A 12,697-nucleotide genomic window follows, 5' to 3' on the forward strand; every position below is an offset into this window, starting at 1 on the left:
AACATAAATAAAGTATAAAGTTGAACTAAATTGACACCTTTCCTCCACTTTCCAATACATTCTTGACTGGCAGTTTCAGTTTACAGGTGAATGGCTGTCGTGAGTAATGGGTGAAGGGCCATGGAACAGCCATCCCAGGAAACAGCCATTACCTATGTCTGAGATGAGCACTCTGAGGCAGGGAAAAGCAGATCAGCAAACCCAGTGGTATGCCTCCTGCAGCAGCCACCTCACCTTCAAGTGCTCCTCACTTGAAGTAGCCAAGATTTCAAGGTTAGAATAGAGGCACAGCCAGCAGGCAGCTCACTTCCAACAATTCTTGCCTGCAGCAATTTGAGAACAATAGAGCAATTAGAAAGCCCTTGCTTATTAGATTTTCCACCAGGTTGCACTTTTATTTTTCAGGTCAACTCTTCAGGGAGTTTTGTTTACTCCGGGCAAGGGTGGGAAGTTATTTCAGATCAGGAGGCCGGCTTTCTGGTAGAAAAGTGTGTAGAATACATTCAAGCAAGGATTAGAATATCTGGCTAGGCAGTCTTTAGAGTTACAAGACATCCTTAGGTTTCATGACTTGGTGAGTTTGGGTACCATTAGCCAGTTTCCCAATTGAGGCATCAAAGCCCATATGACTAAAAACCTAAACCGTGGGATATAGTCGATGCTCCAGAATCATGTCACATCACTTCCTCCAAAAGTTGCTCAAACATATACATTCACAGTGTTGGTGGGTAACACCAATGAGTGCTGTCATTTTTGTCATCTGTCTCCCTCTATATGTATATCCAATGCTACCAATTCTACCCCATAAAATGAATTCAAATATCTTCAGTTCTCTTCACATCATGGTCATTACTTCTGAACAAGCCAACATTATTTTTTTTTAATTTTTTAACGTTTATTCATTTTTTGAGAGGCAGAGAGAGAGAGAGGGAGAGACAGAATCAGAAGCAGGCTCCAGGCTCTGAGCTGTCAGCACAGAACCCGACGCAGGGCTTGAACCCATGAATCATGAGATCTTGACCTGAGCTGAAGTCAGATGCTTAACTGACTGAGCCACCCAGGTGCTCCCAACATTATTATTTTTTTTAACGGAACAGTACAAATGCCTAACTGGTTTGTCAGTCACCAGTCTTATTCCTCCTCCACTCCCTTCTCCAGAGTGACCTGTTTTAGAAATACACAATGTATCATGGCATACAGCAGTTTATAAGCTATCCAATCACTTTCATGAATTCTGAATGTAGTCATGTGGCATGCATGCAAGCTCCAGCCCTTGCTTAACTCACCAGCATCAATTCCTCTTGCACGGTGCCATCCAGATCTCTAGCCATGTGGCCATTATTTCCACTCTTAGTTTCTAAATGGGTCATAATCTCACATTCCTTCTGTCTTCCCACATGTCTCTCTTTGGCCTGGAACATTGCCTCGCATTTTAGCACCTTACCCTTTCATTATACTCATGTGCTGCTTCCTTAGGCTGATGCCTTCTCACTTTTCAGTTTTTGGTTTAGAAGATCTTCCTTCCAAGTGTTATTTCTTGATTCTCTCAACCTGGGAACAGCGACATTTTCCTGCAAAGGGCCAATAGAAAATATTTTAGTTTTGCAGACCACATCAGGTCCCTGCCGTATACTCTTTGTTGTTGTTTTGTTTTGTTTCTAATCCTTTAAATTGTAAAAGTATTCTTAGCTCTCAGGCTATCCAAAATAGGCCAAGGCAGCATTTTGCCTATGAGACTATAATTTGCCACCCCCTACTCTAGATACTTCTTTAGATGTGTTCTTAAGAGCATGTACTAATATTGTAATAATTGAAAACTGTTTTAAAAATTTAATTAATTAATTAATTATTTTGAGGGGTGGTGGTGAGTAAGCAAGTGCACGAGTGGGGCAGGAATAGAAACAGAAGGAGAGAGAATTCCAAGCAGGCTCCATGCTGTCAGCACAGAGCCTGATCCAGAGCTTGAACTCACAAACCGTGATATCATGACCTGAGCTGAGATCAACCCAGGTGCCCCAAACTTTCATTTTTAAGTGATTTTAAGTTTATAGAAGAGTTTAGTACCATATACCCTTCACCTAGCTTATCCTTATATTAACATATAACCATAGTACATTTATTAAAACTAGGACATTTAAATTAGAACATTGGTAACTAAGTAAAAAACTTTACTTGGATTTCACCAGCAAGTAGTTTGTCCACTAATGTCTTTTGTATATGTGTGTGTGTGTGTGGTTCTAGGATCTATCAATAAAGAATAAATCTATCACTGCATTTAGCTATTGTTTCTTTTGTATTTTCTAATTTGTTACATTTCCCTTACCTTTATTTTTTATAACTTTGATAGTTTTCAAGAACAATAGTCCTATTTTGATGTCTCTCAATTAGACATTTTTTTTCCCCTGATGTTTCTCATGATTAGATATGCTTATGGATTTTTAGGAAGAATACCACAGAGGTGAAGTTAATTTCCCCCTTACTTCATATCAGGAGGTACACGAAATTAAGACGGCTTATTCCTGATGATGTTAGCATGATCACTTGGCTAACGTAGTGACTGTCAGGTTTATCCTATATAAAGCCCCTAATTTTCCATTTTTGTCCTTTATCCTTCAAAAGCAAGCCACTAAGTTTCAATCAGCAGCCCACTCTTAAGAGAATGGGAATTATACATTTTGGTATTTGACTCCACTACTGAATTTAAAGAGCAGAAACTGTTAGCTGGGAAACTAGGCATGAGTGACAGGAGGATGGACCTTAGACGTCCTGATGGAGAGCCCCAACAGAGGACCGCCCAGGGACCACCTCATTCCTCCCATCTAGCAGTGGCTTGAGGTTACAACATCCTGGCAGAGGAAGAGTTTAGTTTGTCCTGCTTGTTGCACTTGTGCAGAAGGCAGCTGCTCGTCCTTATTTGACCTATGTCCTTAGAATAGAAATAATGTTGCAGTTTCCCACTCCAGGCAGGCATTTCCAGTGCATCTTGGGAAAGGACATGAGTAGTTGGCTAATTATTATAGAATCTAGCCTGTCACTCTAATGATGACACCCTAGGACCAGTCCTAAGGAAAAAAAATGATATAAGCCCACATCCTGGAGTTTCTGGGGCCATCCTCTCTCTTGACTGACCCCCTCCTCCCTTGGAATGTACTTTAATAAAACTTTGCTCTGCTAATATTTTTGTTTCACTGTCCTGTAATTTTTTACTGTGGCAGGGAAAAGAAGTGAGGCTTTTTTTCCTTTTCCATCTCTCAGTAACAAAACCTTTTGTTTTTTGGTTTTGTTTTGTTTTGTCTATTTCTATATACCCAGCATATTATCAGGCATAGTGTTGATTAATTTATGTGGAGTAAATAACTTGTTATGACCATCTGACTTTTTCTTTCTACATTTTTCCATAGCTTATATGGCAGTAGGGTAGAAAATAAAAAGAAAGCAAGGAAAAATAACCACCAAGCAAATAAAGAAACAAACAAAAGCCTTAGCCTGTAGTTAGAAGTCATGAAATTTTAAAATTCATTCCATTTATGAATTGTATATTTGGGTAAGTAGTAGCCACTTTAAATTTTTGAAATTTAATTGTTGCAAAAGGCAGGGAGATAACAAGACTACAGTATTATGTAGTTTTTAAAGTGTCAATGTTGGAAACCTAACTGCATTGGTTCAAAGTGACCAGCTGTATAAGTTTGATCAGGTTACTTACCCTTCTCTGATTCATTTTCCTCATCTCTGAAATAAGGATAAGAATACAAGTTCATAAATTCTATTATTTACTTCATAAGTTATCTATTTTCTAAAATTATTTTTAGGACTAAACACCCTAACATATACAAAACCCTTAGGATTGCTCCCAGATCTATAAATGTTAGTTAATATTGCTATTGATTAGTATTAGTACTATACTCTAAGCACAGAATTAGGCAATTTATATAAATACAACCTTTATTTAAATTGTAAGATTTAATACAAATATCCTATTAGTAAGAAAGAAAAACCCAATATGGTTTTTTTGAGAAGAATTCAAAATTCAAAATTCAAAACAATGGCTTCCTTTGTGAATACCAGAGTCCAAGTTAGAATCACGTGGAATTCAGTGCATGATGAGGGATACGAACATTAAGAAAAATCTTAATTTGCCTTTAAGTTTATCTAAATTTTATAGTTAAAAGAAATTTTCTATTTATTATGTATTAAGTAAATTAAAGACATGTATATTGATTTCTCATAATATATTGAGAGATTTGGAAGACTGGTAACCTGAAAATAAATACAGTGGCTGAATAGTCATTCCCAAGAACATTCTGATATGAAAGTTCAGGAAGAATTTTTCTCCCTTTTTCGGCACTTCATTCCAGTCCTACTATATTCGAATCCATATATTCTGGTCATTTCTTACCCAGCTCAGCTATCTTAAGGCTAATCTGTTGCAGATCCATTCATTGCCATATTCCAGAACCCTATTTCTAACAGTGTCCTAGGCATCAAACCTAGATGTTACAAAAGCCTACAAACATATTAAAATTGAACATACACAAATCCTACCTCTCATGCATATTGGCAGTTATTATTTTTTCCACTATTTTCTCTCTCATAGTTAATATTATAAAAAGATTAAACAGAGCTTCTATTATTCTTCTTAGGATATGACTCACTCTTGTACTGTTTGTACTGGTATTTCAGTAAAGCATATCAAATGAACCACAGGAAGAGGGAGATTTTGTCCTGTACATCTTGTGAATTTCATACGTGACTCTGGAAATGGAAGGTGGGAGTAGAACTGAATTCACTACTTCATACCGAACAAGAGTGACTAGAAATACACAGAGGAAATATGGAAAAGAGAAGAGTCTCTGGCAAGTCTATAAATCCTTTTTTTTTTTTTTAAAGACTGGATATTCTATGGGGGTAAGAATCATGGGCAAAAATGAAATGAAACATGGTTCACCCTGCTAAATACTTTTAAAGAATTTCTAAAAATTTTTCAATATCTCTCCTTGGTCTTCAGTAAATCCTATACTTTCCAAGAATGATTCTGCAGGTGTATCTTTCAGAGATAATTTTAAGAAATGCTGAATTATGTTCAAATGGGTGTTAAGAGAAAGTGATATAGCTCAGAAAGAACCAAAAAAAATAGGGAATAAAGGGAGATATGATGACTTCTCAGTTGTGTAATATTAAAATTCTCCAAACAGGCCAAAAGCCTGAAATCAATTCCTTTGTCTTTGCCACTTCATCTTCCCTATCCAGCAAGATCCTTGATACATCGTTATAAATGTTCAAATCTATTCCACAGCCATAGTCATGATATAGAATATCATCATCTCTTCACCAGAGCTACTGTGATATTTTATGCTAACCTTTTTGGTACCGAGCATAAAGTGAATTACTGCTTTCAAGCATGGCAACTAGTGACATACAAGGAGTGTCATGCCATACCAAGGAGGGCCAGTTTCCATCCTGAATCCCAGGTAGAAACATTTCTTTCAGAGTGGCTTACACTTCTTTCCCCCACCATTTCATTGTGGTAAAGAATACTTGAGGGACAGAAAGAACACAGACACACAATCGGGAAGTTGTATTAGAGGAGAAATGTTGCAGGCATGTCATTAGGCAAAATGGGCCAACAGTGTCTTATTGATTATATACAGAATTAAGCAATTTTTAGAAATTAAACATTAAAAACATTATCCCTAAGCATAATAATTACAGCAAATATAAATTATTATGTGTCTATTTTTTGTCAGTCATCTTAGTTTTGGAGCTTAACATCTACTATTTCCCATAATCTTCACAAAACTTATGAAATTGCTATTATTATCCCTGTTTAATGGGTGAAAAAGAAGGGCAAAAGAGGTTAAAACAATTGGCCTAAGGTCTTACAGCTGGCATTTTTTAGAGCCAAAACTTGAACATAGGCCTAACAGGCTATAAGGATTATGCTACACCCCTCTCACAGAGTGAAACAAAGGCCAAAACCTTCTAATCTGTAGCTCTTACACAATTTTGCCTTGACAAGACTTATGTTGAATGAAGACACTTCATCAACATTCCTGTCTCTTTGAAACATCCCTCAGTATAAAGGGTCTTCTACAGTGTTACTTGAATTATCTTCAAATAACAAATGGCATTACATCACTTTCTTATTAAAAACTCCCCATCCAAGTATAAATATCATATGACTTCACTCATATGAGGACTTTAAGACACAGAACAGATGAATACAAGGGAAGGAAAGCAAAAATAATATAAAAACAGGGAGGGGGACAAAACATAAGAGACTCTTAAATTTGGAGAACGAACAGAGAGTTACTGGAGGGGTTGTGGGAATGGGGATGGGTTAAATGGGTAAGAGGCATTAAGGAATCTACTCCTGAAATCATTGTTGCATTATATGCTAACTAACTTGGATGTAAGTTAAACAAACAAACAAACAAACAAACAAACAAAAAGTCCCCATTAGCTGTGGCATAGCCACAGTTTGAGAGAAAGGTACAGAGATTTACCACATATCCTTGATCCTACACATGCATAGCCTACCCTATATCAACATTACTCACAACAGTGGTGCATTTTGTTACCAAGGATGAGCCTACATTGACACATCATAGTTACCCAAAGTCCATAGTTAATATGAGGATTCACCCTTGGAACTGTACATTCTATGAATTGGATAAATGTATAATGATATGTACCCATCATTATAGTACCATACAAATTATTTTCACTTCCCTAATATCCACTGTGCTTTATCTCTTCAAAATCCCCTTCCCCACCTCCCAGGCAACCACTAATCTTTTTATTGTCTACATGGTTTGGTCTTTTCCAGAATGTTATATAGTTGGACTCATACAGTATAGAGCCTTTACAGACTGGCTTCTTCCACTTAGTAATAGGCATTTAAGTTTCCTCCATGTTTTTTCATGGCTCGATAGCTCACTTTTTTGTAGGAATGAATAATATTCCATTGTCTAGATGTACTATACTTTATTCATCCATCCCCCTACTAATGGACATGTTGGTTCCTTTTAAGTTTTGTCAGCTATTAATAAATTAGTTGTTATAAACAACCCTATGCAGGTTTTTGTGTGAATGTTAGTTTAGAGCTCCTCTGGGTAAATACCAAAGAGCATGGCTACTGAATTGTATGTAAGAATATGCTTAGTTCTACAAGAAACCATAAACCTGTCTTCTAAAGTGGTTGTACCATTTTGCATTCCTGCCAGCAATAAATACATCCCTACTACATTCTCACCAGCATTTGGTGTTGTCAATGTTTCAGATTTTGGCCATTCTAATAGGTGTGTATCTTACTGTTGTTTTAATTTGGTTTGCTCCAGTGACATACGTGGAACATCTTTTCATATGCTTATTTGTCATCTGTATATTTTCTTTGGTGAGATCTGCTAAGGTCTTCAGCCCATTTTTTTAAACCAATTTTTTTCTTATTGTGAGCTTTAAGGGTTCTTTGTATACTTTGAATAATATTCCTTTATAAGATATGTCTCTAGTAAATACATTCTCCCAGGGTATGGCTTGTCTTCTCATTCTCTTGACATTGTTTTTCACAGAGAAAAAGTTTTTAATTTTAATGAAGTCCAGCTTATCAATTATTTCTTTCATGGATTGTTGTGGCTTTGATGTTGTATCCAAAATGGCATCACCATACCCAAGGTTATCGAGGTTGTTTCCAACATTATCTTCTAGGAGTTTTATAGTTTTGTATGCAATATTTAGGTCTGTGATCCATTTTGAGTTAATTTTTGTGAAGTGATTAAAGGTTTGTGTTAAAATTAATTTTTTTGCTTGTGGGTATTCAGCTGTTCCAGCTCCATTTGTTGAAGAGACTATCTTTGTTCCATTATTGCCTTTGCTCCTTTGTCAGAGTTTCAGTTGACAACAGTAATAGTAAGAGGCATTTAGGAGGTAGTATTAATAAGAGTTGGTAATAAATTGTGGAAGTGGGTCTTGGTGGCTGGAGAGTATAACTCATTTTCACACATTCTGTAAATAATATTCAGATTTTCCTGAATCAGCATTCAATGGAAGCAACTGTGGTTATCTCCTGAAGCAATATATGGATGTTTCTTTGAGATTCTGGGTATCTTCTTTATAATCATTTATTTTTGATTGTGAGGTGTCAGACAAAAATCTCTATGGTGCTTTATTTTTCAGGTGAGTTGTGAAAGGATATAAGTCTTTGTTTTCTGCACATTTTCTCACTGAATTCATGACCTGAGTGACTGACATTTTTCAAAAAAAGTTTAATATGGATTTGCAGTTTCAGTTTTCCACAACTATGGAAATATGGGGTTCACTTTACTTTAATGCTTCCTTTCTATCCACTTCTAAGGTCACAAGCAATCTACAGAATGCCTCCATTGTCACTTCAGAAATTGCTCAATCTCTAGGTTCTGTTCTCCATTTGTAAATATTTCTCATAGCTGGTTCTTAGCCTTTAATCTATCGGCCTTACCCAAGTTCTTCCTCTCAGTTTAGTTTCTGTGTTTTGACAATTCCTTGCTTATGATTTAGAATCTCAGCAAACTTATTCTTTGGAGAACACTTCTCAGATTTTTTTTTTTATATAAGTAAAAGATGGGAAGATCTTATGATGAAGTTATAATTGTAGGATATGTCAATTGAATTTGGACCTCCATAATACTGGCTTACATTGTTTTTTCCCTAAATTTATAGATTAGGACTACTAAGGGAGGATTAACAATGAGTCTTCATTAGCATATTTGTAAACAGTAGAAGAATCCAGTCTTGCTGCTGTTCAAGATTAGCTTTAAGATGCAGTGGCAAAGTAAAATTAACAAACATCCAGGTGATGGGGCACCTGGGTGGCTCAGTCAGTTGAACATCCGACTTCAGCTCAGGTCATTATCTTGCAGTCCATGAGTTTGAGCCCCAAGTCAGGCTCTGTGCTAACAGGTCAGAGCGTGGAGCCTGCTTCGGATTCTGTGTCTCACTCTCTCTCTGCCCCTCTCCCACTCATGCTTTGTCTCTCTCTCTCTCTCTCTCAAAAATAAATAAACCTTAAAACAAAATAAAACAACAACAACAACAACAACAACAACAACAACAACAACAACAACTAAAACATCCAGGTGAGTCATACCTGCAAAATAGGCTGACGAGAATGATGGGACCTCTGTCCTGCAGATAATTCCTTTCTCTCTCTCTCTGTCTCTTATGTATGTATGTATGTATGTATGTATGTATGTATGTATTTATTTATTTATTTATTGCTTTGAAAAGATGGCATAGGTGGGAAAAGTTTAAAAGTTTAGATTTCAGCGGAGTAGGCTGGCAGATCCAGTTTTGAATGTGTGCACATGAAAAGCCTAAATGCAGATCCATACAGAGGCATCTACTACTAGCATACATCCAAGAAAAGTATTGCAAATGGCCTTCAAGACCTGTGTGATTAACCTAGGGATTTTCAGTACATAAAACTGCATAGAGTGTGATATATTTCAAAATAAAAAGTAAAAGTAATTCCTGAAGATTAAAAAAAAAAAGCAGAAAGATTCGTTCTGTTGAATAAGCTGAAATAAAGACATTATTCCCTTTAAAATATCACCTGACATGGAACCTTCTAAAACACCCCAGAATACACAGACAATGAAAGCAGTTTAGGGGCGCCTGGGTGGCGCAGTCGGTTAAGCGTCCGACTTCAGCCAGGTCACGATCTCGCGGTCCGTGAGTTCGAGCCCCGCGTCAGGCTCTGGGCTGATGGCTCAGAGCCTGGAGCCTGCTTCCGATTCTGTGTCTCCCTCTCTCTCTGCCCCTCCCCCGTTCATGCTCTGTCTCTCTCTGTCCCAAAAATAAATAAAAAACGTTGAAAAAAAATTTAAAAAAAAAAAAAAAAAAGAAAGCAGTTTGCATCAGTGATAACTAATGTGGACTTGTTCAGCCAGCACATCAGGGCAAGCTCAAACTGTCTCACAAACAGACGGTAACAGCATCAGAGGCTCTTTGTACCACTTCATCTATATATTTTCTTCTCACTATGAGACCCAGAATCTCTTGCACCCTGAAAATTAACTAGCCTGCTGTATACACTGTGGGTAGTGAATATGGCCTCGGTACACTACCATCACCCTCATCTTTTCAGTAAAAAACAAAAAACAAAAAACAAAAAACAAAAAAAAAAAACTCTGAGGAAACAGTTAACCAAGAAAAAAGGTGGAAGGCCAGTAATGATCTATACCATGAAAAAAAAGGAACTCACTGTTCAATTTCTTCAGATAAAAACTGTGACGAGACAGACTCAAATACCAGACCATACTGTAATGTTACAGAAATTTCATTCTTTTAAAGTATCAGTGAACTAATTTAGAAGTAGAGTTAGGGGAAGGCGTAATTTTGGCTTTGAAGGAAAACTCCAATAAAAAGAGCATATAGTAATTTGAAGCAGTTGAATATTTACGGAAAATAGACAAAAAGACGATAAGCAAAACAATAATTTAAAGTGGAATAATATTAAAGACCAACATCTCGAACTCAAATCACTGAATCTGGAACCAAGATACTTTAAAACACAGAAACATATGCAAAGTCTCTCATCACACAAAAATTTCCCTCTTAACTAATGAGTAAAACAAGAAAGTAAAACTCACATCACAGAATATTTGGAAAACAAATTATTTAAAACTCTAAAAATCCTACCCTGGGAGAAATGTCTAAAGTTATAATGAAAGTAACATTCACAACCTTAAATACCCACGTTATTAGGCAAAAATTAATGTAAGTAAGCAGTTAAGCCTAGCAGAAACTAACTTGTCATGGTGACTGACAATACCTTTGGAAAGTTTGCTTCAGTGAATCCAGGTTTGCAATCAACTCTCAGGAAATTGTACTCGTCTTTGTTTGCACCAGTTAACAGGACCTGATGAGCAGGCAAGCACAAGGCCAGGGTGTCCTGAAGAGTTGCACACTAGGGAAGGAGAAGAATAAAGAGTTCTTTGTGAAGCAGTGGAAGTCAAGTATCCCCTATCTGTTTTTTTAGAAATCAGAAACCCTGAATTAACTGTATTATACAAAAACATGGATAAGTGAAATTACTTAAGTGAAACATAAAAGGCTTATTGGTAAGAGGGTAGAGGAAGAGATAAACAGTTTACTGACAATCATCTTTTCTCTATGGCACTACAAAGACACCATCATCCTTGACCAAATGACTATGTGTTTGGTTCTGGAGACTCTATTCTGCTCCATTGCTCTATTTGTATATCCTTGCACCAACATACTGTATATTGTCTTGAAGTTTAAAAATAACTCCTGGTATTCAGTAGATTCCTTCACCTTTATTGTCCGTCAATGTTTGTCTTGGCTATTTTCCCATATGCTTCCATACAAATTTTCATTTTTTTCTTCTTATTTTTTTATAATTTTTTAATGTTTTTCCTTTCGTCTTTTTGTTTGTTTGTTTTTACTTTTCATTTTTGAGAGAGAGAGAGAGAGAGAGAGAGAGAGCGAGCATGAGTGGGGAAGGGGCAGAGAGAGAGGGAGATATAGAATCTGAAGCAGGCTCCATACTCCAAGCTGTCAGCATGGAGCCCGATGTGGGGCTTGAACTCACAAACTGTGAGATCATGACCTGAGCCAAAGTCACACGTTTAACTGACTGAGCCACCCTGGCACCCCCATACAAATTTTCAAATAAAGTTACCAATTCACACTCCACAACAAACCTTTCAAGATCCTGAGTGGTTTTTATTGTTATTGCATTGAATTTATTGTTTTAAGAATTACATCTTTATAACTTTGACTCTTTCAATATCAGTAATGACAGAACTTTTAGTTATTTAGATTTTCTTTAATTTCTCTAGTGCCAACTAATGCTCTGTGTAAAAAGGTTGTACATCTTTTATAAAATTTATTTCTCTGCATTGGATATGCTTTAACACTGTTATAAATTATATCATTGTAAGTTTCACATTCTATTTTTGTCACTAATGTGTAGAAATATAGTGGTTTATATATATAGGTCTTAAATCCAGAAACCTTGAAATACCAAATTATAATAATATTCATTCGATTATTTTGAAGTTTCCATGTATACAATCATGTCATCTGTTTAAAAAGTCATGTTTTTCTCTATTTTCCATTGTGTATACATTTTTTTTTTCTCTTGCTGGAAACATAGCACTGGCTAGAATTCCTATGTGTCTCATTCCTACTCACAAGTAGAAACATCTTAATATTAACCACTAAATATGATATTTGTAGATTTATGGATATACTCTTAGATTAAGGAGGTTTTCTTTTAATCTAGTTTTCAAAGAATTTTAACATCAATAAGTATGGAATTCAGTCCCATCTCCTGGAGGGGGCAGTATTTACTTATATTATTTATAATTCTTCTCTTAGGAGGATGTGTCCTTTCTCCCCATTTATTTATTTGTTCAATCATTTATTTATATAAGTATGGAATCATGTATATTTGTTTTATACATTGTTTTTTTAACTCAATACCACACCATGTATTTTATTGTTAACATTATCACAGCTTTGTTTGACTCTTAGTAGCTCTTCTACTTTGGCTTTTATTTCTTTTGACATACCCCTCCTTAGCTTTTTGAGTACTTATTTGCTTTCTGATACTAAAAGGTGCTCTGGGTTCATTAGGCACCTTACCTAACTCAGCCCTAGCACAGCCATTTCTACAAGCCCTTTTCCTTTTCATTGA

General features: G+C 36.2%; 1 long non-coding RNA gene across 1 annotated transcript; it reads right to left on the minus strand.

Annotated features, from left to right (window-relative positions):
* Positions 1 to 1,260: 1,260 nt before the first annotated feature.
* LOC122215080 lies at positions 1,261 to 10,915 on the minus strand. Its single transcript, XR_006200225.1, has 3 exons — positions 10,808 to 10,915; positions 3,704 to 3,729; positions 1,261 to 1,571 (listed from the first exon to the last, which is right to left on the minus strand). It is a non-coding gene; the product is annotated as an uncharacterized LOC122215080 (long non-coding RNA).
* Positions 10,916 to 12,697: the final 1,782 nt, after the last annotated feature.

This window comes from Panthera leo, chromosome A3 (assembly GCF_018350215.1).
Source record: "Panthera leo isolate Ple1 chromosome A3, P.leo_Ple1_pat1.1, whole genome shotgun sequence".
NCBI classification, from domain to species: Eukaryota; Metazoa; Chordata; class Mammalia; order Carnivora; family Felidae; genus Panthera; species Panthera leo.